The sequence below is a fragment of the Petaurus breviceps genome, unplaced genomic scaffold, assembly GCF_028583685.1.
Source record: "Petaurus breviceps papuanus isolate PSGF00001 unplaced genomic scaffold, PetGlider_PUasm1.0 559, whole genome shotgun sequence".
NCBI classification, from domain to species: domain Eukaryota; kingdom Metazoa; phylum Chordata; class Mammalia; order Diprotodontia; family Petauridae; genus Petaurus; species Petaurus breviceps.
In genome coordinates this window covers 640,767-668,558 of record NW_027186377.1, presented here as the reverse complement: position 1 = coordinate 668,558, position 27,792 = coordinate 640,767, and positions in this window count along the sequence as shown.

Genomic DNA, 27,792 nt, shown 5'->3' with positions numbered 1-27,792 from the left:
AAACAAACAAACAAACAAAAAGAACCCCAACAGCAATGGACTTTACCAATCCATGAGGTTATCATCCCATGTCTCTTTTCTTTCTTAGTCAAAATCCTAGAACAATGTGTCCACCCTCATCACTTGCAGTTGCTCTCAGCCCTCACCCTTTGTGATCTGGTTTTCCACTTAATCTCTCCACTGAAGTTGCTCTCTCCAAAGTTACCAATCATCCTTTTATTACCAAGTCAAATTGTCTTTTCTCAGCCCTCACCTTTGACACTGCAGCCTCTCCCACTGTTAGCGTCCCTCTTCCCCTAGACACTCTCTCTTCTCCCAGTTGTTGTGATACTACTCTTTCAAAGACAGGTTCTCTGCCTGTCTCATTTTGGTGAATCTCATTGCTCACACCATCCCCCCAACCATGAGTTCATCTCAAAGCTCAGCACCAGACTCTTCTTTTCACAGCCTCTTGCTTGGTAATTTCATCAACTTCTGGGGGTTCAACAATCACCTCCATGCAGATGATTCCTGGATCTATATTTCCAGTCAACAAGTCAACAAGTCAACAAGCATTTAATAAGTGCTCCCTATGTCCTAGGAATCATTCTACGAACTAAGTGTATGCTTACATAAAAAAGGGGAAACATAGTCCCTGCTCTCAAGGAGCTGATTGTCTCCAAAGGGGAGAAAGCATAAATAACTCTATTGTATATACAAATCATATACAAGATACATTGGGGGTAATCTCAGAGGAAAAGCAGTAATGGCTGAGGGAGGGGGACCAGGAAAGCCTCTTGCAGAAGGTGGGATCAAAGCTGTGTTCTTAAGGAAGCCTCCAAAGTCACAAAGAGAAAGAGACAAGGTGGAGCAACATTCCAGGCATGGGGGCCAACCAATGTAAAAGGCTGATGGAGTGTTATTTGTGAAGAATGGCAAGACTGGTACAATTGGATGACAAAGTGAGTAAAGGGTAGTTAAATGGGAGGGGAGTAAAGGTACAATGTCTCTCATGGTTAGTTCTCAGCTACAGTCCTGTCCCATCAACTGGCTATTGGACATTTCAAACTAGATGTCTCTTAGCTGAATCAAACTCAACATATCGAAAACAGAACTAAATGTTTTTCTCTAACCCACTCTTCTTCTGACTCTCCCTATTTCCATTATACCCCTACTCAATAAACTTCAGTGGCTACCAATTACCTTTAGGACAAGACATAATATATACTTTTTAATTACTATTTAATGCTCATCCTCAACCTGCCTTTCTACTGGACTCTCTGGTCCAATCAGACTGACCTTGCTAGTTCTCATATGAAACTGGTTTCACAGACTCTCCTGTAGTAATTATCACTGTCTCTTTAAGGAGAGAAGAGAAGTAAACTTGTCATTGTCATTGTAAGATGTGCTTCTCCCTATGTAGTCATGGAGATTATGGGTTTTTAACTTAGGTCTATGAGAGCCTATGGGACAAACCATGGAGAAGATAGACACAAAGGAGGTGAGGAGTAACCTCTTTGTGAGCAGAACCGTATTCACTTTTATTTCACGAAGAAAAATTATAAAGAGAATTTTATGAAGAGGGACTATGGTGAGTTTATTGAGAACGAGAGTTTGAAAAGAGCTGGACACATTGTTTTCCTGTCATGTCTGGAGAAAGATTGATAGCAGAAAGATTTTTTTCTCTTTATGAATCCATTGTAACCTTTACCTCATGAAAATAATACTTGAAAAAAGATTTTTGTCATCCTAAGTGAACCAAATGGTAGGGCTATGTTTTAGGAAGTGAAGAGGAGGCATCTGCCATCAGACAAAGGGTGACTGGCTGCGATCTTCTGTCAAATATTGTGAATAATTATCTATATGCTTTTATATTGATTTCAGTAACCTTAATATTTATCTAATTCTGGGACACCAGAGGATTTAATATAGAGTGAGACTTGAGTAATTACTACTGGGAAAGACTATTTTCTCCAGTTTATTAAATTAATAATAATTGATTGGTCTGAAGTGGTGACTCTGAGGTTAGTGCATTGGGAGAAATGTTGACATCTTATTAATTAATGATAAATGTACAAACATTCCCTCAGATTACCCCAGAATTCGTGATGATAAGGTTAAATAGGGGCATAATAATTAAGGAGCACATGGAGGGCTTCACTATGAGGCTGTTTGATGACCTGTGTCTCCTGGTTCCATGAAAGAAGTCATCCTTTGAAACTTTCTACACATACATGACACTGAAGGTCCCATATGTGTACTGGATGTCCCCATACCTGGAACTCCCTCCTAACCTTTCCCCTTTGGAACAGGAAGTTATCTTCCAAACTCAGCATCATCTTCTGTATTTTTGGCACTTTTGTAAGTGCCCCCCACCAGCAGTTGATGCCTTTCCTTACAACAAATTAATCCCCCCTCCACACCCTCATTCCCTTTGAATATGTTTTATATTTATCTCTATATATACAGGTGATGTCTCTTCCAATATATTGGAAGGAAGATCCTCACCTGCAGAGGTTGGCATGGTGTCTGGCATTCAGCAGGTGCTTAATAAGTGCTTGCTGACTGATTGAGCATGGAGTTTATAGGTGTTCTCAGTTGAAAGGGATGCATGAGTGGCTCTGCTTAGAACAGGATGAAGTCGGGAGTCCTCTTCCTCCTCACATCCACCCCCAGGATGGCCCCACTTTCCTCCTGGCTCTTTGTCAGGAGTCTGGGTTTCCAGCTGAATGCTGCTCAGCTTGTCCATTAAGATCTCAGTGCTAATGGATCCTGGACCCATTGCCACTGCTAATGGGATGAGGACTAATGAGGCATACTTGTCTGTGGGAGGCTTGCTGATGAGCTTAGGAAGCCTCTGTGTGCCTGACTCAATTAAAAGCTTATAGACTCTGGCCACTGATCAGGATTCCCATGGGAGCTGTGGGAGCCATGGGAACCAAGACTTGAGAGCTATGTTGTTTTGGGTCTATCTGAAGAGAAGATCTACCCTCCTGGCTGAACCCATCAATATTCTCAGTAGGTGAATGTGACATTCAGGCCACTGAGGGCACATCCCACCAGATGGGTGGGCCAGTGTTGCACCATCCACATGGTGGCCAAAAGTAAGAACAGAAGGTTGTAGGGGATATCTCTGCATTGAGCAGCATGGAGGGCCAGGAAGAAGGAGGTGAGGTGACCCTGGTCCTCAGCCCTGTCTGGCTTGATCTAGATGGATGAGTTCATTTCTGGGCCCCGCAACTTCACAAAGGTTACAAACTCTGGAGGATGTTTGGAATAGGGGAAGGGGCCATGGCGGATGGACCCAGAGTTCATGTTCTATGAGCATTGGGTTGAAGGAGCTGGGCAGGTTGAACCTGCACAATTCTTGGGTGGGAGAGGGGGGATGTAATTGCTGTCTTCAAGTACTTGTAAGCCTGTGTTATGGAAGAGGTCTAGATTCCTCTTTGGTCACAGACAAAGAACAATGTATAGAAGTTTCAAAGAAGAGATCTAAGCTTAATATCAGGGAGAATTTCCTGACCTTGAGAGCTGTCCCAAAAGGGGATAGTGGGCTCTCTCCGTGCCTCTCCTCATACCCAGTGCCCCTTCCAGATCCAAGGCTGTGTGCTCACTGTCCAACAAGGGCACAAAACTAGGCACTTTGAAACTGAATGGTGCCAATGGAGCTATGCAGCCACTGAGCATGGGAGACATGGGAATCCTGAAGAAAACCAGAGCTGACCAAACCAGTGCTGCATAGGGGAAAGGGGTAGGTACATGTGATTGGAGAGAGTTGGCTGTTAGTGGTGACATCTCAGGACTTCAGACTCCTCCCTTACCCATGGCAGTGTTCCTTTGTGTGTGAGTCTGTGTGTGCATGTGTATATATGTGTGTATATGTATGTTTGAGTCTGTGTGTATGTGTGTGAGTGTATGTGTTTGAATATGTATATGTGTGTATGTGTGAGTCTGTGTGTATGTGTATATATGTGTGTATATGTGTATTTGAGTCTGTGTGTATCTGTGTGAGTGTATGTGTTTGAATATATATATGTGTGTGAGTCTGTGTGTGTATGTGTGTGAATGTGTATATGTGTGTGTGTTTGAGTCTGTGTGTATGTGTTTGAATATATATATATGTGTGTGTGAGTCTGTGTGTGTATGTGTGTGAATGTGTATATATGTGTGTATATGTGGGTTTGAGTATGTGTGTGTATCTGTGTGAGTGTATGTGTTTGAATATGTATATGTGTGTGAGTCTGTATGTGTGTATGTGTATATATGTGTGTTTGAGTCTGTATGTGTATCTGTGTGAGTATATGTGTTTGAATATGTATATATGTGTGTATATGTGTGTGAGTCTGTGTGTGTATGTGTGTGAATATGTATATGCGTGTGAGTCTGTGTGTGTGAATGTGTATATATGTGTTTGATTGTGTGTGTATCTGTGTGAGTATATGTGTGTGTGTGTGTGTGTGTGAGACACCTCCCTATGCCCTCCCTCCCTGACTGAAGGCTGAGATTTCTAGAGTGCATTCACATGATGTCGGCACAGTTCCTTCCTCTTGTTTTTTTGCCAAGCCCTTGGGGATTACTTGCCCATGAGCATGGCCCTTCTTTCCAAAGGTTCTTTTCCATTGGACTTGGCTAATAGGTCCCAGCATGAGTGGGCTCTTCTTCCTTGTGTCTCTTTTTTGGAGGGAAAGGGGAGTCAAGCTTTCATGCACAGGTTCACAAATCGCCCTGGGTCCCGTCTGTATCTGAAATCTATTTTGGGGAGAGGATCATCTTGCCTGATACAGCTGATAAAGTAAGCTGTCAAAAGGAGCTGGCAGTTCATTTGCAAAGGACAATAATGGCCTTTCTAATTAACCAGCTCGGCATCGATTTGTTAGCACTGTTTTCAGTGATAGAGAATATTCCCAGGGAGCTTCTTGGTGCCTCACCCAGCCATTGGGGTGGGAAATGGAGGCACGCCAGCCCTCTGGTCAGGAAGCTCTGCCCTCTGTGGCATGGGGGCAGAAGCAGAGCACTGAGGCAAGGAACCCAGGGAGTTTATTCCCTCGTTCTCTCCCTGCCCCATCCCCACTCTGACCTTGACAAGTGCCTGGTCAGCTCCCTCCAAAGTACTGCTATGTGATGGACCTTTTCGTAGTTCTCTGTGCCTGTGTCTCATCCTGTGTCTAAATTATGAGCTCCATGAGGACAGGGGCTGTATGTGAGCCAGACCTTTCCCTTTCCAAGGGCTGAACCTGTGAAGGGGGTTCCTGCATGGGCTTGGACATCCAGGCATGGCAGTGACTCCATTGAAATGGGGCTAGACCAAACATGCATCCTGTTTTGTCTCCTCAGCAGTAGGACCCACAAGCGCTCAGTGTTCAGAAGGATAGACCGGAATTAGAGCTACATCCAATAGCTCATTGCTAATCAACAGACATTGCCTGAGGACCAGCCAGTCAGGAATCTTCCTATCCCAGCAAGGCATGAGGATCAGGTACTCTGAAGCTTAATGATGCCAGTGGGGCTAGGTAGCCACTGAGTGTGGGAGACACAGGAATCCTGGAGAAATGGAAGACAAAGAAAACAGAACTAGGCATTGACGAGGAGAAAGAGACCAGATGAGATGGGCTTAAATCCAGAAGGTGGCAATGCATCTGGGACTTGGAGGATGGGTAGAACAAGAATAGGAAGGGGAAGGAGAGAGAGAGAGAGACAGAGAGAGAGACAGAGAGACAGAGAGAGAGACAGAGAGACAGAGACAGAGAGAGACAGAGAGAGAGAGAGAGCCAGAGAGACACAGAGACAGAGACAGAGACAGAGAGATAGAGATAGAGAGAGAGACAGACACAGAGAGAGACAGAGAAAGAGAGAGAGACAGAGGAAGGGATGTTCCAGGAGTGGGGGATGGCAGAGTAAAGAAACTGGACTGATTTTAGTGAAAGGAGCAGTTAAAGTTGGTACAGTGGTTTGGACCTGACTATTGAGAGTCTCAACTGCCAGGCTGAGGAGTCTGGTATTATCATAGAGACCGTTTAGGCAAATCTAGGCTGGATTTCCAGGCAGGGGCGGGGGGAGTCAATCAGCAATCCCAGAGTGGAAAGGGCTAGCTCAGGAGCTGGTGGACACCCATCCTTGAAGGGTTCCAGGCAGAGTTTGGATGGCACTCGTCCCAATGGTTATTGTGGGGACTCCTGTGCTGTCTCTGGGGGACTGAAGTCTTTGGTTCTGAGGTCCTGGGGTGGGGTGGAGGGAGCTCCGCATTCGGGCTGGTCAGCTCCTGCACTGATCATTGCTGTGGGACTCCCGCCTGTTGCTGGGATGCAATAACTGAAGATCTCTGTGGCTGACCTCGGATGAATTGCTTACTCTTTTCTTATCTTCCAAACGGGGCTGTCAGGCTACATGTTCTCTAAGGTCTCCCCTTGCTCTGCCATCTTCTGTTCTCTCTTCTAACATCCTGTTCACCTCTGTTCTGAGGCTCCTCCCTGCTCTGACCTTTTCTAGCAGATGGCTAACCCTCTTGGCTTTTTCTCCCACCTGGGGAATGACCCTCAGAAATTCAGCAGATGCTGCCTGATTTCTCTGGCTTTGATTTCCTGGCTCCTAGGATCAGAGAAGCCCTCAGACAAATGCCCTATAAATCCTTTCAGACTTTGCCCAATTAACCACATTTCAGGCTTCTTCCAGTTACTTCTCATTTGTCTTGATGGCTTGCGATTTGGTATTGATTTCCGCAGCACACAGACATCAGCCCTTGGGGAGGGGGCAGGGGACAAATATAGGCAGGAAGTGATTGGGCTTTGTAATACGTACAGTGTAGAAGGATAACCCTCTTGGCTGTGCAGAGAACTCTTCAGGAAATCCTCAGAAAGAATATACTGGACCTCAAGGGCATGACTGGCCACAGGGCTTGTGGCTGTTGTCCATGAAATTTCTTAAACAGGAGTAAACCTTGGGGCTAGCTCTCATCATCGAGGGAGAGGCTGAAAATCTAAACATGGGGGCCTGGCACAGTGAAAAAGGTTCTGAGTTTGGCATCCAAAGGGCTTAGTTTGACTTCCACCAGAAGGTGAGATTTGGGTCAAATTGCAGAAGCAGAAAGATGAGGAGACCCGAGCTGAGTTTCAGCCTTTGAGGGCAAGTGTCACTGAACATCTTTCAGGCCAGTGCATCTTTAGTGAGTACCCCCCCAGCCCCTGCTTGGAGATCTCCACTGAACAGCAGGCTGGGGGTGCTCTCTGATTCCTCAGGCAGCCCACTCCTCTTTAGGACACCTCAGATTGTTCAGAAGTTCTTCCCAGGGGGTCAGAATGTAAGCTGATGAAATTCTGCCCTGTCCCTCCTGCTTCTGCCCTCTTGTCAGAGGACCTCGAGTGAGTTCCTCTTATTGGTCATGTCCAGTTCTGTCCCCGGTAGGATCGACTTCTTCTGCCCGTTTGCTTCTCTCCATTTTGTTAGTTTGCTTGTGAAAGCCCCCACTTCCGTGCTGTGGCTTCTCCATCCCCCAACCTGAAAGATGCTCTGTGTTCAGGTCCATGCCCTCCCTTAGCTGCTTGTCCAAGGAAGGGTGGGGACAATGAGCAGAGGGAAGCAGCCAAAGGTGCTCACAGGGTACAGCTCCAGGACAGGAGCAGAGGTCCTTCTGTTGGAGTTGCCTGGAAGGGGGCAGTGTGGGGAGGGAGAGAGCAAAGCCCTCCCCCTCAGGCTGGGGAATTCTGGAAAGACATCTTTTCCCTTCCCATTTGTCCGCTCTTCTGTATCAGATTCCCAGTCTCCTGAGAGCCAAGTTGTGGGAGCTGAGCCTTTCCTGAGAGTCCCCAGAATCTTGAGCTACACTGAAGGACAAGGAAGGTGAGAGACCCACTATCCTTTGCCCCAGTCAGACCCCATCCAGTGGGAGTAGCTTCAGTTCTGGGCATTATCCAGATGGAACTGAGGGCAGATGGGAAGAGTATTCCACAGAAAGGGAGCAGCAGGAAGAAAAGAATAGGGGGAAAGCACTGACTTGAGAAGAGAATGTAGAGAAAGTAGGCTTGGTTGGAACCTTAGACTCCTGGAATGATGGTCCTTGGTCCATCACCTTGGACCCCACCCTAGAGCTTCAGGCCCACATCTCCCCCTGCCTGATGAGAAAAATGATTATTAATAACCAATATCTGGGGGAGATTCAGAGGTCTCCCCCTTTTCTAAATTCCTCATTTTAAAAAGTTAAGTTTTCTTGAAGGACATTATTGATAATGAGGTTGCATTGTTCTCCCTCTGAGATCTTGGTCAGACCTCACCCAACCTAGCAAGGAATTAATCTAGGGTGGGGAAGCCCTTCGTGTTTTACACAGGCTTGGATGAAGACAGATCCTTTTGTCTAAATAGCCCAATGCTGAGGATGGCCCGAGTAGAGATAATTTCTCTGTGCAAGGGTTCCTATCAGTCTCTCATTGATGACCTACTATTTTGAAGGGTATATAAACTGTGAGTCTGCTGACAGGATTGTCTTTGGTCTAAGAGAGACAGCCAAATGACCATTCTTTTTTTAACCACCTGCTGGCTTTATTAATAAAATCATTAAATTACCCATACCCTATATCTCCTGAGCCTTTTTAAACGTCGCACTGATGGACGTCTCTGCTAAATGTCATGCTAATGTTTCAGACACAACACACCCTTAAATGATGATAATAATAATTTCTTCTGACTGGTCATGTTATTTCATCAGTGTGGGAGCCCCTAATGAAGAATCCAGTCTACCAATGCATGTTGGCCACCTTTCTCTCTGAGGCTAGCTCTCAACTGCCATGCCATGCTGTCTCATGGGGAATATCTTTCTTACCCAAAGTCCCACAATTTCAAGCCCTAGAAGGCCTGTCATGTGACTTTGCTGCTTGGCCTGAGAAGGAAGAATTGGTGCAATCAGTAGATACTCTCTAGAGGCAAACCGAGACTTGAAGTCAGGAAATGATCATCCTAACAATTAGAGCCATCCTAGAGAATGGGCTTCCCCTCTCCGGAGGGCCACTGGGGATTGGCTGAATGACCACTTGCTAACAATATTGTAGTAAGAATTCTTAATGCAAGGGCTGAGCTAGAAGACCAGTGAGGCCCCCTGACATCCTATCACTCCTTGACTCCTTTGGAATTAGTAAGGAAAATACAGATGCTACATTGGGTGGATGGTACACACTCGAGGCTCCCAGTTTCACTTTCCATCTTCCAGAGACATGAATCTCCTTGACTGTAACCCCAATGGCCCCACTCATTTTGAGATGCCTTATTGATCATTCATGCCTTTTACTGATGGCTTCCCATCCTGCCTCCCATTGCCCTCTGATATTCGCTAACATTAAAGGAAATCTGAAGACTGTCACAAGTGGCTTTGTTAGGGAGAGAATTCCTCATGCTGTCCTTTGCTCCTAAACTGTAAGAGAAATGTGGATTCCTATGCTTATCTGCATCTCATTTTGTATCTGTTGGGCTGCTGCCTGAGCAGCTTTAGGGGTCAAACATATTTTGACCAGGTACAGTTATGGGAAACACTTTCTTGAGTTAACTTTCATTTTTGTTGACATTGAATATACAGAGAAGAGGCGGAAGAGTAGCACAATTAACCTTAAGAAATTACAGAAACGGTGAGGCCGTGTGTTACATGACAGTGATGGATAAACAAAGATATGCAAATGAATTCTGATACTGAGGTCTGTGAGTGGGAATTATGGAACCTCCTGAATAAATCCATTGCCATCGTTCTGTTAATAGCCAAATGCATCTGGAGTCCTGCTTGTCCTTTGAACACTTTCTTGTGGATATAGTAAGACTGGCAAGCAAACCTGAATGCTGGTGTTTAGACTGTGTGTCATGGAAAAGCCAGTCACGTGGGCACCCACAGTACTTTAAAGAGGCTGATTACATACATTGATTGATGATTGGATTCAGAATAATTTTCTTTCCTTAGATGAGAAAAAGTGATGTGATTGACCCTGATCCTTCAATCAAAATGGTAATGTAACCAAAATGGGTCTCTTTGCAAAGTCAACCAGCCAGGAGAGAGGCAGAATTGTGGCTGGCTCCTGTAAAGGGGTGTTGATGAATGCCGCTGATTGGCGCACATGCCGTGGTACACGCCCGTCTGATTGGAGACAAACATGGCGCTGGGCTTTCAGAAAGTATTTTCCCTCCATATTTCATTGGGGAGATAATCACTGCTATCGTTTATTGGCAGTTAATGTGCCGTTGCATGTATAGGGGACAAGAAGATTAAATGTAATATTATTATCAGTGCCTCTCAGTGCTGATACTGGGGGAAGCCATCTGATTACTCAAAACATCCCTCTCGAGACTTCCATCTCCCCTGGATCACTTCAAGCAGCACTTTAATTGCTGAGTCTGTGGCTTTGCTCCAGTCCTACCTTATCTGCCCAGTTCCTCATTGGCCTCTTATCTCCAAAGGCAACTTAGCACCTGGGAAATACCTTCTTGGCAAGTGCTTCTCAAAGTTCCCACATCGCCAAAGGGCCTACAAGGCAATTGTATCCCTTTTAGGCCTGTGCAGTCTTTAAGGATTCTGGGCTTCAAGCCTAGCCCTCCTCCTATTTCATGGTGCTTTGCTGTTCAATTGTGTCCCCAATCTGGCCTCAGTTTCTCCATCTGCAGAATGAACAACATGGTTAGATTGGATAGTTTCTAAAATCCCTAGTGTCTTGGATATTCCGTGACTGTGCTTCTCAGCCTGAAAATGGAAGGGAAATTCTACTGGGAACGAGCATGACAGTGATGTGATGGGCTGGTAACCCCAGTAATGACGGCAGTGACAAACTCCACTCCCTCGGTTTGAGGGACATCCTTTGAGTGGCTGATCTGGGTAGATTTCAGATTCTGTGTTCTTAGCTTCTTTCAGTACTTCTCTGGTTCCTCATCTCATCAACGTGGCTGTTTCCTTCACGCCACAGCTCCCAACCAGTCACACCCTAACCATTTGTTCAGCTTCTGTCCATGTTCTCCCATAGGTCCTCTGTGGAGGTTCTTTCTATCACACTGGATGCCTGTCCTTGGACCTTGTAACAGGCTCTGGGTACCAGGGAATTGTCTATCTGTTAGCCCCTATTCCCATAACATGACTGACGTACCTCTTTTTCTGGTCATATACGTCCTTGCTGAGGGTGACCCATGAAACCAATGAAGCTGAAGTTCATGGCAAGCACCTTTAGACAATGAATTAAAATCTGGGTATAATAAATTCCTACACTGATGTGTTGTTAACTAATGCTATATGGCATCCTGTCATCTTGTTTCTCACTATGCCTCATTCCTCCCAAGCCTATTCTTCACCTTTATCATGATATCCAGGCACCTTACCCCATAGTGCTTTCTCAGAGAAATGTTTGCTCTGTTTTCACTTTCCTTCCTCCTAAATCTTAACCTGAACTTCATCATTTCCACTTCACATCAGAAAGCCTGTAAGTTGTAGTCAGATTGTGATTTCCCTCAGTGGAGGGAATTCCCTCACCCATGGTTCCCATAGTTTCCCCAGATGAAATCACAAGTCCTTGAGGTATTAATGTAGTGTTAACTTGGCAGATCTTCTGGAACCTTAGGCAGATCAGGATCCCATGAGACATTTAGCAACATCTCCCATGATAACTTTGTGGCCAGAACCTTGTGCACAGAGTAGGTGCATAAAAAGTTGAATTTTTCACTGTATGGAGGTGCATTAACTAGGTACTAGTATGATTAGGTGAATTAGTAATTTGTTGGGGAGCCCAGAGCACTGACCATTGTTGGATTAGGCTAGGAAATGTCTCATCCCATCATTTGTTCAAAGTCCCCAATGAAAGCACAGATGGCAAGTGGGAAGGGATGGTTCCTCAATTCAGTTGAGAGTCAGAATCATGAAATCTGTCAAAAAGCTGGAATGTGGACTTAACATAGAAGTGGCCTCAGGATCCCAGGCATGCAGGGCTAGAATTAAGTTTATGCATTGAATTAAAATCATGGTAAAAGGAGGATAGGAAAGACAGCTCCATATGAAAGAGAAATGAAAGGAGTGTCCAAGACACCATCTTGGTCCTTGCTTGTATTTGTGGAGGTGTGGGGTCTATCCGGAGTAAAGAGGGTGGACCATCATTCTGTACCTTGCCTGGTCAGATGATGCCTTAAACATGTGTTTCATTCTGCACGAATTGTTTTGAGAAATCCATCAATAAACTGGGTAGCATTCACAGAAGGATGAGAATGATGATGGACCTTAAGGTCATTGTGTCATGCAAATCAGCCAAAAGAAGTGAGGACATTTAGCCTAGGGGAAAGAAGGAGGCTTGGGTGTCTGTGTTTGCATATTTGAAGGGATTTCACATGCTCTGTGAAGGCAGGAGAAGCCTTGTTCTGTTCAGCCTCCAAGGTAGGAGCTAGAGTAATGGGCAGTGGATTAATCAATCCACAAGAATTCCTTCAGCACCCCCAGGTGCCAGTCACTAAGTTACAAGGAGTCAGGCTTTGACAGACTATCAGAAAGGTCTTCCCAGCCATTGGAGCTTTCAGAATGTAGGATGGGCTGCCGCATGGGGCAGCAACTTCCCACTGACTGAATGGGTTTGTGAAGTTAGGGGCCCATTGTCAGGCAAGGGCCTTCTGGTTTAGGTTGGGTATAGGAGTTGTGATTTCCTTGGTCTAGGGAACCCTCAGAGGAAGGGATTTCCTAGATTAATAGAGGCTAGAACCTTCTGTGCAACTTATGGTCTTTGGGAGTGTCTTAGAGTACTGAGAGGGTAAGTTCTTTGTCCATGATCACACAGTCAGTGTGTGTCAGAGACAGGACTTGAACTCAGGCATTCCTGGTTCTATCATCAGTTCTATTTACCATGCCATTGTGCTTTTCTTGGATTTGGACTGAGTAAAAGCTGAGGAGGCCCTTTCCCTCTCTGGGAGTCTCTGGCTGTTCTTCAATGGGAATGAGAAGATGAAGGAGGAAAAGGGCCTGGGACATGCAGAAAATGTTGATCTATTTACTTAATCCCTTCCAGGAGTCAGAGGGGTAGAGAGGGCTCATTTCTCTTTGGCTATTGCCTCACAGACCAGGCACGAACCTTCTAGGGGCTCATGTGAAAGCTACCTGGCCCTTTCTAAAAGTGGGTGGGGAAGGCCCTGGGAGCATGGGCATCAGGGGAAGGAGAAGATGGCCTGCAAGCAGAGGACAAAGTTGAGAGTCAGTGCTGCTGAGTAGAAATGGAGAAGCAGGTAGTATACTTAACAGGAACAGAGAGAAATTTCCATCTCAAGTTTGAACTGAACTTGGAGCTAACGAGCCATAAATGCATATCTGGGAAAACAGAGTGTTCCATGGGATGGCAACCTCTGGATGCTGAGATATATTCATCCTGAGTGACAAAAGCTTTGGGGATCTGCAGGGTTCTTGGATTGGAAAACCAAGGAGGCCTTTCAAAAAAAATGTCTAAAAGTGCAAATCACCGAAGATCTTGGCATGGAGGCTTTTGTTGCTGTCTTTCACAGGGTCCAGCTGCTCTGAGGCATGGCAGGTAGGGTGAATGCCAGCTACAGAGTAAAAGGAAGAGGGAGGGCAGGTCCCCTTTGAACCTGGAGCCAGTGGGAGGCTCTCTCTCCTTGCCCCTGCATCAACGCTGACCTTGGGAAATGGTTGGCGTGCATGACCTTCGGGGGGCACCAGTGATCAGTCCCAGCTTCGTAGCTGCTTTCCTAAAGCCCTCTGGGGCTCTGCCTTCCAAGGCTGTTAGTTGGGAGAGCCCATTGATAGACTCATGAAGGAGGAATGTCTGGTGTGGATGTGTTAAGTGTCTTGTTTTCCAGCTTCCTCCAGAGTCTGACCCACTTGTCCAGTTCTTCCTCCATCTTTTTTTCCAGGACACAATCTCCACCAGCAAGAAATAGCATTGCTTTTTCTACAACAATGACAAATGCACAGCTCTGTGTATGATGTTAGCTGATGAGTCTCTTCTCTGTAGAAAAAGAAGAGATCCCATGAAAGGCGGACAGGCTTGGAATCAAGAAGACCCGGGTCTACTCCTGTCTTAGATACCTACTAGCTGCATGACCTTGGGCAAGTGACTTCTGTGTTCTGTGCCTGAGTGTCTTCATCTGTGAAATCCTCTTGAGGCTTCCCAGATCCTCAACATTCATGGCTCCCCCTTCTCAGCTGCCAGTGTCCACATCTCTCATCCTCACGACACTATCATCTCTCAGACTTCTGCCCAAGTTTCCAGGGTCAATGAGAATTCCACCAGGCCGAGCCACTGGGATCAGCAGCAGCAGAAGCAGCAGCAGCAGCAGATGAAGGCTTGCTGTGAACTCTCCTTGCCTTTGCTCAAGTGTGTCTAGACTTCAATCAATCCATTCAGTAGGGCATTTATTAAACACCCACTCTATGCCGATTGCTGGACTGGATGACCGACAGAGCTTAGTTAGGGCTCAGTCCCTGCCCTCAGGAAGTGTATTGTGAGATAAATAACACATACTCATGATATTATTAGGAAGAAAGGCAGTCAGGACAACCCTAGCTTTGGGTCCTACTTTCAATACTAGCAATGGGACTGTGGACACATCATTTTCCTTGTCTGGGACTCAGCTTCCCCATGTGTAAAATGGGGGTAATGAGCCTTGTATTACTTATCTCCTAGTGGAGGTGGGGTGGTGAAAGTGCTTCATAAAACTTAAAAAGGTCCAAGAAATAGTGCCAGCTCCAGGGCCCCAAGGCGAGGACACTTTCCAAAATTATGTCTGGGGAGAAGGTCGTTGCCAAGTGACAATGAAGAAGAGGGCTGGAATCCATGAAAGCTTCCTGGAAGGGAGGGCATTTGAGCTGGGCTTTAAAGGATTGTTGGGAATTAAGCTGGTGGGTGATGGGGAGGGGGCCTTGGAAGCCATCAGAGGTAGAAGGGAAAGGAGACATTTGGGTTTTGTAGATTTCAAATAAATCTGTAATTGTCCCATGACAATAATATGGACATGGAACCAAGCCAGCTCAACTAGAAATCTGGAGAGAAGATGCCAAGGGCCTCATAATTGTCATGGTGGGATAGGTTCTTTGGGCTGAAGCCCTGAAGGAGTGTATTTTATTCAGTTGGTCAGTCAGTCAGCATTTTTTAAACACTGACTACTTGCCAGGAACTGTGCTAAGTGCCAGAGATCTAAAGAAAAGGCAAAAGATAGTCCCTGTTCTCAAGAAGGTTACAATTAAACGGCAGAGACAGCATGCAAACAGCTCGGTATGAAAAGGCTGTGCAGCAGAAAGAGCCCTAGGCCTGTAGTCAGGAAGACCTGAATTCGCCTGGACTTCAGATGCCTCCTAGCTATGACCTTGGGCAAGTCACTTCACCTTTATCATAGTTTTATGAGTCTGCAGGAGTGAAGAATCCTGAAGAGGAACTAATGGAGAGCCGATGCTTTGTCATCTCTCACCAGCTCTGCGTCTGCCTTCATGGGCTCATCTCCACCAGCAAGGAGAGGCCCATCCCAATGGGCCTCAGACAGAGCTGGAATCAGAATTTGTAGCAAGAAACAAATGTGACGAAGAAAAAGGGTAGTTCTTTGGAGGGGTAGATGGGGCCGTGTTAGGGATCAGTTTGAGAAGGACATGGTAGGTGTGAGCAAGCTTCAGTGTTGCAGACAGTTACCTGAAGAAGAATAAAGTACATCATCGTAGAAGTACATCAGGAAACCAAGATGGCCTGGTCATGAGACAAAAAGAAGGGGTCCTTCAGAGACCGCTTGCTGCTCCATTGGCATCCTCAGGGTACTTGGAGATCTTGAGAAAGGCCACCGATATGTCCACCTCTTCATGGGAACAGCCTAGAATGAGAGCCTGCAGCCATCTCAGTGTCGGACACATACGGTGGATGAAAACAAGGGCACGTTCCAGAGCATGAACACAAAAGTGGCCCCTGCAACTGTGACAAAAAGGGTCAGGAACACCAAAACTCAGAATAAGCTGGGCTCAGGGAGGAAAGCTGAAGGCAGGGAAAAGGGAAGGTCCAACTAGGGAAGAAGAAAAAGAGCAGAAAGGTATAGGGATGGGATAATGGCAAACAGCAATAGAGACCGTGCGGCTGCTCAGGTAACATTGTGTTTCCATTTTCTCTGCCAAGAAGAATGGCCCTCAGACTGTACAGGGCAGAACAAGACTGGCTGACGGGGACATGATAAATAGATAAAGAGATGGGAAGTGAGGATCTGACTGGCCTTGATGAGGCTAAATTATGGTACAAGAAATAGTACAAGAAGGAAGAGAATGAAACACAGGGAAAGAGAAGAGGACATCTCATTTCAGTGGAGGGAATTCCACAGAGGAATGCACCCATGAATGAAGAGAGAGAGCCTATTATGGGAGAACAAGGCTTACAATGAGTATAATTTGTAGAAATGTGGTTCTGAGGAAGACTACCCAGCCTGCATCAGGATAAGGGGGTCAGAGTTCCTAGAGACGACTGGCACCCAGAAGAATGGGAGGGTACGGACTCAGGGAAGAGGTTTCATGAGAGATGGGAAAGATGATCTGGAGGGTAGGCAAAGAGTAGGACGGAATGGCACAATCAGGGACGAAGGGAGACTTAGCGTGGGGCAATGATGCTGTCTTCTCCATTCCCTAAAGAAAGTGGTTTTTCTAATAAAAAAATAATTAAAAAAAAACAAAACCAAAAAAGAGGGACTAAGAGACATGATCTACAGGCCAATAACAAAAACTGTTCAGAAGGAAATCCAAATATGGACCTTAGAAGCTTTACTTCCTCGAGGAATTCAGACGTTAGAGAAAGAATGAATAAATCTATGGCCCATGAGCCAAATAATAACCATTTGGAATAGGTATGAAGGGAAGAGAAATTATGAAGAGAATGAGAAAAAGTGGGGAGTGAAATTAAAAACAAAACCAAACTAACAGCAGAAACTGGAGAGGAGAAGAGATGTGGTGATTTATGTGATTACTTAACTGAGAGGAAAAAAGAGGGAAATAATTAAAAAATAGATAAATAAAGAGATGAGTAATACAAATATGATCTCATTTGACTCTCACAACAGCACTGAGAGAGAGGTAATAGCAGCAGCAGCACCATCACTTAGAGGAGGCAACTTGGGGCAGGCAGAGGGTAAGTGGTTCTCCCAGTATTATGCAGTAAGTCTGAGGCTGGATTTGAACTCAGGTTTTCTTGACTCCAGGCCTCCTGCTCCGTCCACTGTGCTCCCTGTTGGTTAATAGCTAGCATTTGTATAGTGGTTTAAAGTTTGCAAGGCACTATGTTTATGTTAATTCATTTGATCTTCACAACAATATATTAAATCACAGCATATGTTAAACTTACATGTTCTAAATCTAAAACCATAAAAGGAAAATTATGTTTATATTACAAGAAAATATAGTCATTCAATGGTGACAGGAAAATACAATGTCCTTAACTCAGGGTTGGATAAATAGACAAAAGGGAAAATAAAAAATCGAACAAATTACTGGAGAAACTAAAGTCAAAAGATTTAAGGTATATTCTAAATGGAACTAAATATGAAAAATATATGTAATTCTCAGAATCATGTGGAACTTTTCTTAAAAATTGACCATGTATAGGTCACAAAGATATTGCAAATAAATGTAAAAAGGCCAAAAGAGTAAACACATCCTTTACAACTCACCATGAAGTAAAAAAAATAGTAATCAGTTTAGGGAATACAAACTAGAGACACTGATCCAATTAGAGAATTAACAATGAAATTCTAAATAACAAGAAGGTCAAAGAGAGAAAAACATACAAACAAATAATAATAACATGTGGAAGAAAATTATATTTATGAAGCAACATGCCAACATTTCTGGCATGCAACTAAAGCAAAATTACATCTATAAAGCATACATTAACAAAATAGAAAAGAAGATTAATGAACTGAACATGCATATAAAAATTAGAAAGCCAACAAACGAACAAACCTAAAATGAGCCCCAAAGAGGAGATATTAAACATTGGAGGGGAGTTGGGCAAATGGGAAACAAAAAGCTGTTGAAATGAAAATGAAAATAAAAAAAATAAAATGCAAGCAAGTTATTTGAAAAGATCATTAAAATTGATAAATTTTTATCTATTCTGATCGAGGAGTGGCAGAGAATCATGTAAGCAAAAATAACACAGGAAGAAGGGAAACTAATAACAAAGCCAGAAGATATAAAAAGAATTCTTGGAATCTATTATGCAGTCATATGCTAACAATACTGAGAATACCAAAGCAATAGAGTAATACTTAAAAATGACTCACAATTACAGAAGATCATATAAAGATGTTAAATCATCCAATCTCAGAAAAAGAAATGTAATTTGTCATAAAAAGAGGGCAAAATCTCCTGGACCTGATAGAGTCAGAAGAGAATTTGATTAAACCTTTAAAGAACAATTAGCATTGATATTAGACAGATTATTCTCAAAATTTGAGAAAAATAGCACCCAACCCAAACTGCTTTCTTTGATAATATGGTCCTAATGCCAAGGAAGGATAAAGCATAAAAAGAAAAAATGGGCAAAGATCATTTGTGAATATTGGTTCAAAATTTGAAATAAACTCTGTTAGATCACAGAAATTTCTTAAAGAAATCATTCATCATGACCAAGTTGGATTTATACCAAGGATGCAAGGATAGGTCAACATTAGGAAAATAATAAACATAATTAATTATATTAAAAACAAAACTATCCCCAAATCGCACAATCAGTCGAACAGATATAAAAAGCCTTTGGAAAAATTATTATATTCATGCTTAAAAAACAGAAAATCTACTCATGCTAATGAATGCATAATTAAACATGTTATTGAGTTATAGTAAAAAGAATTCTATGCCCCATAAAGTTTAGGGAGGAACTCCCTTTATTTGATAACCCCCAAACCAGGAATTACATAGGAAAGATCTTTCTATTTGATAAAAAACTGCAAAGCAATATGGTTGGAATTGCCCTTATACCATCACCTTCCACCATTTTCCCAAATGCATTCCAAAGGGATACTTGACCCTGATATTAAAGAGAAAGTCACAGCCAGTGGGAGAGAAAGAAATCATATACCTCTCCCAGCTATGGTTGGGAGATGTCTCTTTAACCAAACACAATATAGATGCAACTACAAAAGACAACATAACTTGAACTGCATGAAGCAGCGACTTTTGTGCAAAGCAAACTAATGCATCTAGGAAGAGAAGGGAAGTTGCCAAATGGGGAGAATCTTTGGATCATATATATATTTAGGGGGAAGGTAGGGCAATTGGGGTTGTGACTGGCCCAAGGTCACATAGCTAGTAAGTATCAAATGTCAGAGGTCAGATTTGAACTCAGGTCCTCCTGACTCCAGGGTCGGTGCTCTATTCACTGCACCCACTTAGCCACCTCCAGGATCATATTTCTTCAGTGAAGACTTGGTATTTAAGATATATAAGCAATGGATATTTATGTATATAGGTGTATGTATAACATTATGTCTATTATACCCATATCCAATTAAAGGATATGAACCAATATTTCTCAAAAGAACAATTGTAAACTACGAACAATCATATGAAAATGTTCTCCAAATAATAATGAGAGAAATGCAAATCAAAATAACTAATGTTTCACTTCACACACTGCAAATTGACAATGATGAGAACATGGCAATCATTGATTTTAGAGGGCTTTGGGGAAGATGGTCCCACTAGGAACTTGGTGGCTTAGCTGTGAATCAGTACAACCATTTTGGAAAGAAATTTGGAGTTATGCAAATAAAATCACTAAAACGTTCATACTCTTTGATTTTGAAATTGCATTACTAGGCTTATACCCTGTGGAATCCATTAGTAGGAAGAAAGTCCCCATATACACCAAAATATTTGGAACAGCACTTTTTGTGATAACAAGGAATTGTAGTCAAAGAGATGCTCGTTGGCTAAAATGACTAAACAAATTTTTGCATGTGAATGATTTGGAATATTACTGTGCTGTGGGAAATGATAAGGGCAAAGAAATATGGAAAGATCTATAAGAACTGATGCACAGTAAGGTAAGTGCAGCCAAGAAAACAATACACATGATTACTAAAACTACATCAAAGGAAAGAACAATTACAAAAAAATGTCTAAATTGAATGTTGCAAAATCTCAAAGAATGTGTGGTTCCCAAGAAGATATTTGAGAAGACATTACCACCCAACTCCTTTGCCAGTGCGTAAAAGCCACGAATGTGGGACAAACATGCATTTCAGACATTTGTGATGTATTGATCAGTTTTGGTGGTTTTTAATCTACTTTTTTCTTTATTTTTTGTATTTAAAAATACTATTATATGGAGTGACTCTTTGGGAAAGGAAGGAAGGGGGATTAACCCGAGGAAAATTTAAGTGAAGTAGAAAAAAGACATCAATAAAATTGATTTGTAAATATTTATCACCTCACTTGGCAGTTGCTTGCACTTTATTGTTTTCAATAAACATTACCTGATAATTGATTTTGTTTATCTGAGTGCTTGAGTGCTTGAAAGGGAGCTGAAGCCCACTAGCTTCTCCATTCTTCATAATAATGTCACTTAATCATTTCCCAAGACTTACTTTTCTGCCCGACTCCAGCTATGGGGAGAGATGCCGGTACCCTTGATCTTGTCATTACCTACAAATGTTCTAGCTTCATGTTCATGAATGATGAAATTAATTTATGTGATTCCAATATGACATCATTCTACCTCTCCCTCTACATTGCAACACCAAGCCCTGTTCTTTGTCCTCAGTGTAACCTCTAATCACTGGAATCCTTAGTTCTTTCCTCCATCATCTCACCTTTACTAGCTACACATTCCTCCTTTTCCCCTCACCTCCTTGATAGACCAGCTTAAGTCTACAGTGTACTTTTCTATCCAGTTCTATGTTGGTCCCCTTATGCTAGCTCCCATCATGCCTGGCCAAACCTCAGTCTTGGATCACTCCCATCATCTGCTGTTTTCACTCCTACTCATAGGAAGTTGAGTGAAGCTGAAAAAAAAATCATAAAGCCATGGTAATTGGGTCCACTACAAGTTTATGCTGCATACTCTCAACTGGATCCTCCATACTGCAAGGCAATCCTTCTACACTTCCCCAATAAACTCAGTACCCCACTCACCATAGTGACTTCTTTTACCTTTTTGCAAAGCTCTCATAGCTTCCTCTCTACATCACCTTTTCAGCTGAGAAGCTTGTCTCACATTTCTTTTTTTTTATAAGCATTTGGGGTTAAGTAACTTGCTCAAGGGTATGCGGCCAGGTGTTTCTGGTTGGGTGCTAAGTGTCTGAGCCTGGATTCGATCCCCAGGTCATCCTGACACTGGAGCCGGTGCTCTTACTCGCTGTGCTACCTGGCCTTCCCCTTGCCTCACATTTCACTTAAAAAGTTGAGGCCATTTGCTCAGAGCTCCCTCTTCTCCTCTGCCTCCCCTCTTCATCTCCCATCACCCAGACACCTTCTGCCACTCTGTCCACCATCTCTGTCTCCCACAATGAGGTGGCTCTCCTCTTGGACAAAGCCAGTCCCTCTACACGTACAAGCAATGCCATTCCACCCTGACTCCTCCAGCAGCTTGCCCCCTTGACAATATCAACCCTCTTCTCTTCAGTCTCTCCCTGTCTCCTGCCTACTTTCCTACTGCCCAGAAGCATAGTGATGTCTCTCCATTCTCAAAAGACCCTTCACTTGATCCTTCCATCCCCTCTCACTATAGTATCGTGTCTTTTCTCCTTTTTGAGACTAAAATTCCTAAAAAGGCTATGATTGGGGCCTCTTTCTTTCCTTTCACTTTCTTAAGTCTCTGCAATCTGGCTCCTGTCCTCATTGTTTGGCTGAAACTTCCCTCCCCAAAGTTCACAAATGATGGCTTAATTTCCAAACCGAATTTCATTGTCTGTGTTTATCATTATTAATGTCTATGTGGTGCTTATTGATTCCCTTTCCCTCTGTGATACTCTCTTTTCTCTAGGTTTCTGTGTGGCTGCTCTCTGCTGATCCTCACCTGTCTGTCCCCTCTCTCTCAGACTCCTTTATTGAGTCTTCATACAGGTCATGCGCACCATCCATCAGCACCCTCCAAGGCTCAGCCTGGGCCCTCTTTTCTTCTTCCCCTATACCATTTTGCTTGGTAATCCCATCAGCTTTCATGGATTCAACTATCATCTCCATGCTGATGATTCTCAGATCTCCTTATCCAGCCCAAATCCCTCTCTTAACCTCCAGACTTGCATCTTCAACTACATATTATGGGTCTCCAACCGGATGTCTCATTGGCATATTCAACCCACCATGGCCAAAATCGAACTCATTAGCATTTGCCCAAACCCTTTCCATTGCTCTCCAGGGCAACGTCACTGCTCTAGACCCCCCAGGCTCCCAACCCAGGAGGCATCTTGACTCTCTCCCTCTCTCCACCCATATCCAGTTTGTAGCCCAGGCAATCCCCTGTCTGCAACCTCCCTCTAATACTGCCCCTCTCCTCTGACCCTCTGGCCCCCTGGCACAGACTTTCAGCACCTCAGACCTGGACCATTTTCGTGGCTGCTTGGGTGGGGGGTCTAACTGTCTCAGGTCCAGGTCATCCTCTACTCATCAGGCAAGCTGTTCTTCCTCCAGTGCAGATCTGAACTTATCACTCACCTTATTGGATACTTTAGTGACTCCCCTATCGCCTTCAGGCTTTCATATAAAATCCTCTAACACTATAGAAATGTACACATCTGTCCATTTAGATAATCTGTATCACAGAAATCGATCTATACCAATATCTACCTAATAATGGAGACAGAAAGAGAAGGGAGGAGAGAGAAAGAGGGAGAGACAAAGACAGAGACAGAGAGTGTGAGAGAGAGAGACAGAGGGAGACAGAGAGAGATAGAGAGAGACAGAGACAGAGAGAGATTGAGAGATTTGTGGTAAATGCCTCGGTCTTTACTAGTGACCAAAGGTAATTCTGACCACCCATTGAGTGAGCAGACTTTGAGAACAGGCCAGGTGAACAAGAATGTAGTAGTGACCTTTTGAGGTCCATTCCAGTGCTGCCTTCATGGGTCATGAACCGTTGAGGAAACTGAGGCCCAAAGAGTTCCAGCAAGTCAACTAAGGTCAGTCTAGGGGTAAGTGGCAGAGTCATACCTCGAACCCCGAGTTCTTACCCTGTAGTCTCTAAGTTGGCTGCACCAGACTGCGGTCCCAAATCAGACATCCAGAAGCACTTAGACCCTTCCTTGGCATGCAGCCATTTCAGACCCAGCGGCCAGGCTCAGCAGTGCTGCCACCCGCCCCCCAGCAGAGCTGCCTTGGCACTAGCACTCCCTGATTTGTACAGACCGCTTCCTGGCTGCCCCTTTCTTCTCTTTGTTGGTGAGAATTAAGCCTAAAGGGGTCCCATAATTTCCCACCCCCCACCACGTGTGGTTCGAGCAAAGCCGAAGGCGGCATTTACTGGAGACAAGGCAGGCTTTTCTCTGCGAAGAGAGGCTGTTGACAGAATAATTTTTCTCCCCATTAATGGCTGAAAATGGAACATTCAAGTCCAAAGCTGAAAGAACAGCCTGAGTCTCTTTCCAGGCGAATGCGTCAGGAAAGAAGTAAGCGGGAGGCGTCCTATGCTGCCAGTGACAGGGTTGGCACATGGGCATTTTCTAAAATCTTCCTGTTTAAAAGAAAATTAGATCATTAGGATCCCAGAGAAGGGCAGAGCCTTAGGCAGTGGCAGATGAGAGAAAGAAGACATCTCATCTCAGCCTCGACATCTTGCCTCTTCCACAGGCCAGAACTCCGTTGTTTACCAAGGGTGTTCACAGGCACCGGAGGCTCATTCATCCAGCATTGAATATACACCTGCTGTGTACAGGGCCCTGGGCTCTGGCCACACTGAAGAAGGCACAAACAGCAGGAAGGCTGCCACACTGCCCCCTCACCGCTGTCCCTGGTGCAGCTTTGTGGAGGGTTCCAGCCTTTGGGCACTGGCAGGAACCTAGAACAACCCCTGTGCCCAGCAGAATCCAGTGAGGGAAGGGGAGTGGAACCAGGAAAGATCCGTTCTGCTGGGGAGGGAGGCAGACCAAGGAAGACTTTTGGAAAACCACAGCCCTGGACCCCAGTGTCAGGAAAGAATAAATAGGCCAGAAATGGAAATGCCCTGGGCCCAGCAGGCAGAAGGAGCCAGTTTCCCCCCTTAGTGGCAACTCAAAGGGCTCTTTCTCATGCAGAAGCTTCCAGGGAATGGAGTGGTGATTACTGCTTCTGTTTATGGATGCACTTTTCCATTCATAGTCACTTCAAAGACTCTGCATTAACACATAGTATGAACCCCTGGATCTTCCCTAGGAAGCAGTCACAGGGAGTCTGTATATACCATGAGATCTGTGCTGCAGACCAAGTCACCCCAGGAGGGGATGAGAAGTGCTCAAGAAATCTGAAAAGGACCTAGGACAAAAATATTCAAACAAGGAGGAAAGATGGCATGTGCCTGAGGAGATGGATGAGGATGCACAGGGAGCTCACCAGCCACCTTCGATTTAAAAATAAATGTGCAGAGACAGAAGAGAAGCCAGATAACTGTAGAGGAGCATGCAAGCTTGGGGCAGTCCTGAAAATCAGTGCCAGGCATGGGAAGCTCAGAATGAGCCATGGCTGGTGAGGGCAGCTCAGCTCAAGGGCGGATCACAGAGTGGCTGAGCCCTTTGCTTGGGGTGGTTTGGAGGAAGCCAACCCACAACAGAGAAGTCAGAGATTCTCAATTCTAATTCTGTGGCCATTGTCTCTGCTGAGGATGATGACCTTTGTACTGGAAAGGAGAGAAGAAAAGGGATTTACTGAGGGTTGCTCCCCCAGCTAAGTACAGAGGCAGTAAGAAATCACCTACAGGGGTGGCTAGGTGGCTCAGTGAATAGAGCACTAGCCCTGGAGTCGGGAGGACCTCAGATCAAATCCAGCCTCAAACACTTAACGCTTACTAGCTTGGGGAAGTCACTTAGCCCCAGTTGCCCTGCCCTTTCCCCCTCCAAAAAAAAGAAAGAAAGAAAGCACTGACCCCTGATGAACTAACATGCCCAGATGGATGCCATCCTGGGGTCCTGAAAGAATGGGCAGATATGGTAATTGGATCCACCACTAGTGAAATTGGACAGAACACGGAATATGGGGAGAGTTGCCAAAAGACAGAAAGGAGATACTGTTGTTCCTGCTCCTCCCCTCTCTGACATTGCTCCAGCCCCATGAAGCTGGCAGAGCACTGTGTCCCTGGAGGGGGGGAGGTCACACAAGAAATGTCCTCCTCCTACAGGGGAGGAGGCAGCAGTTCAGAAGAAAGTGCCTTTTCCCAGGCCTCTCCTCGTAAGTATTAAGGCCAAAGTCCAAACTCCAAGTCAGGTCTTCTGACTCTTGGTCCAAAGCTCTGTTTCATGGGACACCAAACCAAGCGATGGACACTGAAGAAGCTTTGTGGTCAATGGAGGAGACCCCAAGCTTTGGTAGACTAAGGCCCCTGATGTCATGATGCTCCCAGTCCAATAAGGACGTATGGCTCCCGGAGAAGATACACAATGTTATGTGCCACCTGCACTAGACAGGGGCAAAGATGTGTGTGAAGCTGCAGAGGAGAGTCGTGAGTGACTGGTGGTCATGGTGCGGGGGAGGGCAGAGTTCTAGAGGTGGGCCCATAAGAGTTCTATGGGATAAGAGAAGGGAAGGCATTGCAAGTAAAGAGACTAGTGTGGGCAAAAGTGTGGAGGTGGAAACATTTGGGGTGCGTTCTGGGGGCACAGAGCGATGAAGTTTGTCTAGACTGCAGGGAAAATGGACAGGAGCAATGTGAGAGGGAAGGAGAGGTATGTATGCACCAGGTTGGTAGGAGGGCCTTGAATGCCAGACAAACTTTACCTCTGAGGAATAGGAAGACATCAAAGATCTGTGAACAGAGGGTCAGTGGGACCATCTGATGGCCAACATAAGGTTCTTCTGACAGTGCAGTGGAAGAGGAAATGAAAGAGAAGGGGCAGGATGGCATGCTGACAGACTCATGCACTGGTCCAGGAACCTGGCAGGGTGGCCTCTGTGGTAAGAACACAATGCTGCAAAGTTGGCACCACCAAACCTTGGAGCCTGGATGAAAGAATTATGAGAGAGAGGGACGGTGGCAAACCCTTCACTAGCACAGCCCCCTCAGGGCCCACCTCCTCCAGGGAGCCCTCCCAGACTGGGTTCATTAATTCCAGGTCACAAATGGCATTTCTTCCCTCTGGAGCCTACCTCAAAGAGCTGGGCTTTGGGCCAAGCCACGGCTTGCCTAGAGACCTACTGGATGATTCCTGAGTGGGAATCAAGTCTTCTCCGGCCTCTGTTAGTGAATGAGGAGCTCTTCACCCCATGTTTGGCCAAGGAGCTCTCTCAATCAGCCTCCTCATATCCCCTTTCCTCTCCAGTCCATCCTACCCACATTTGCCAAAGCGATTTTCTTAAAGGGCCGGTAGGATTGTGTTTGCCGGGAGCCAGATGTGTAAGGGCCCCACCCTGGGCCTAAGCTAGTTTTTGCTACTTAAGCTAGGAAGCAAAGCTGTCCTTGAGGTTTGATTGGCTCAGGGGACTGACAGGTGCCTTTGACCACTGAACCTGCATGGCCAACCCTGCAGTTCTGCAGCTGAGGTGGGGCAGGAAGTCTGTCCTCTGCTTCCCAGGCCAGGGTTTACCTGGTCGCAGCATGAACCAGAAACTTAACACACACACTCACTCACAATATACTAACACAGTCATACAGACACTCACAATGCACTAACAGTCATATGTGCACATATTCAATACACTAACAGTGATGCACATGCACACACTCACTCACAATTCACTAACACAGTCATACATATGCACACACTCACACATATGCACTCACAACACACCCACAATTCACTAACAGTCATACACACAGTCATACATATGCACACACTCACACACACTCATAATACAGTAACACAGTCATACATTCACACACTCACAATACACTAATGCAGTTATATCTGCTCGAGCACACACACACACACACACACACACACACACTTGCACCCGGGTGGGAAGGTAGATGTTGAGCCTGGCAGTGTCCTCAGATTTGCATCAGAGAGAATAAATTCTACATGGGATAAATAAATAACCCACCCCCTAGTTAGGCTGAAAGTGCCTGATGGGCCCAAGAAGTCTGTTTACTTGTCTTCTGCCTTTTGGAGCTAAATTGGAGCCGCTCTGGAGAGAGGCGCAGCTCCTGCCTTTAATATCTCCGTTTGGGCCGCGGATTCCTGTTTCATTAGATCTTTTCAAGCAGAAAAGCTAATCTCTGAATACATTATTCTCCATATTTACTTGGAACTCGACAGAAGTGAAACTCAGTGAGAGCACGGCCGTGAGCAGAATATTAACGCGATCCCATGGAGTGGGGAGAGGAGAGCAGCAGAATGGCCGGGCCAAGTGCGCGGCAGAACCAGGGAAAGTGCCGACCAAACATCCAAGCTCCTGAGACGTCGTGGGGAGCCCGGGGGGCAGGGGCCTGACATGGGGATGCCAGCCTGAGGACCCCACGCAGCTGGCCCATGAGGCACCGAGCTGGAGAGAGCCATAATGGGGGGGGGGACACGGGGAGGAGGTAAAGAAGCTTGGGGCCGGGGTCTCCCGACTCCGGCGAGTACTAGCGATGTGACCCTGGGGAAATCCTTGTACATCTTTAAGAGGAGAGTAAAGGAGACCCCTGATGCCGAAAGAAAAGATGAACGGATTGATTATCGTACCCTTTCAAGGTCCAGGGAGGCCGTCCTTGCATCTTGGGGTGAGGAGAGCTAAGGCCGGCCTCTGTCGGA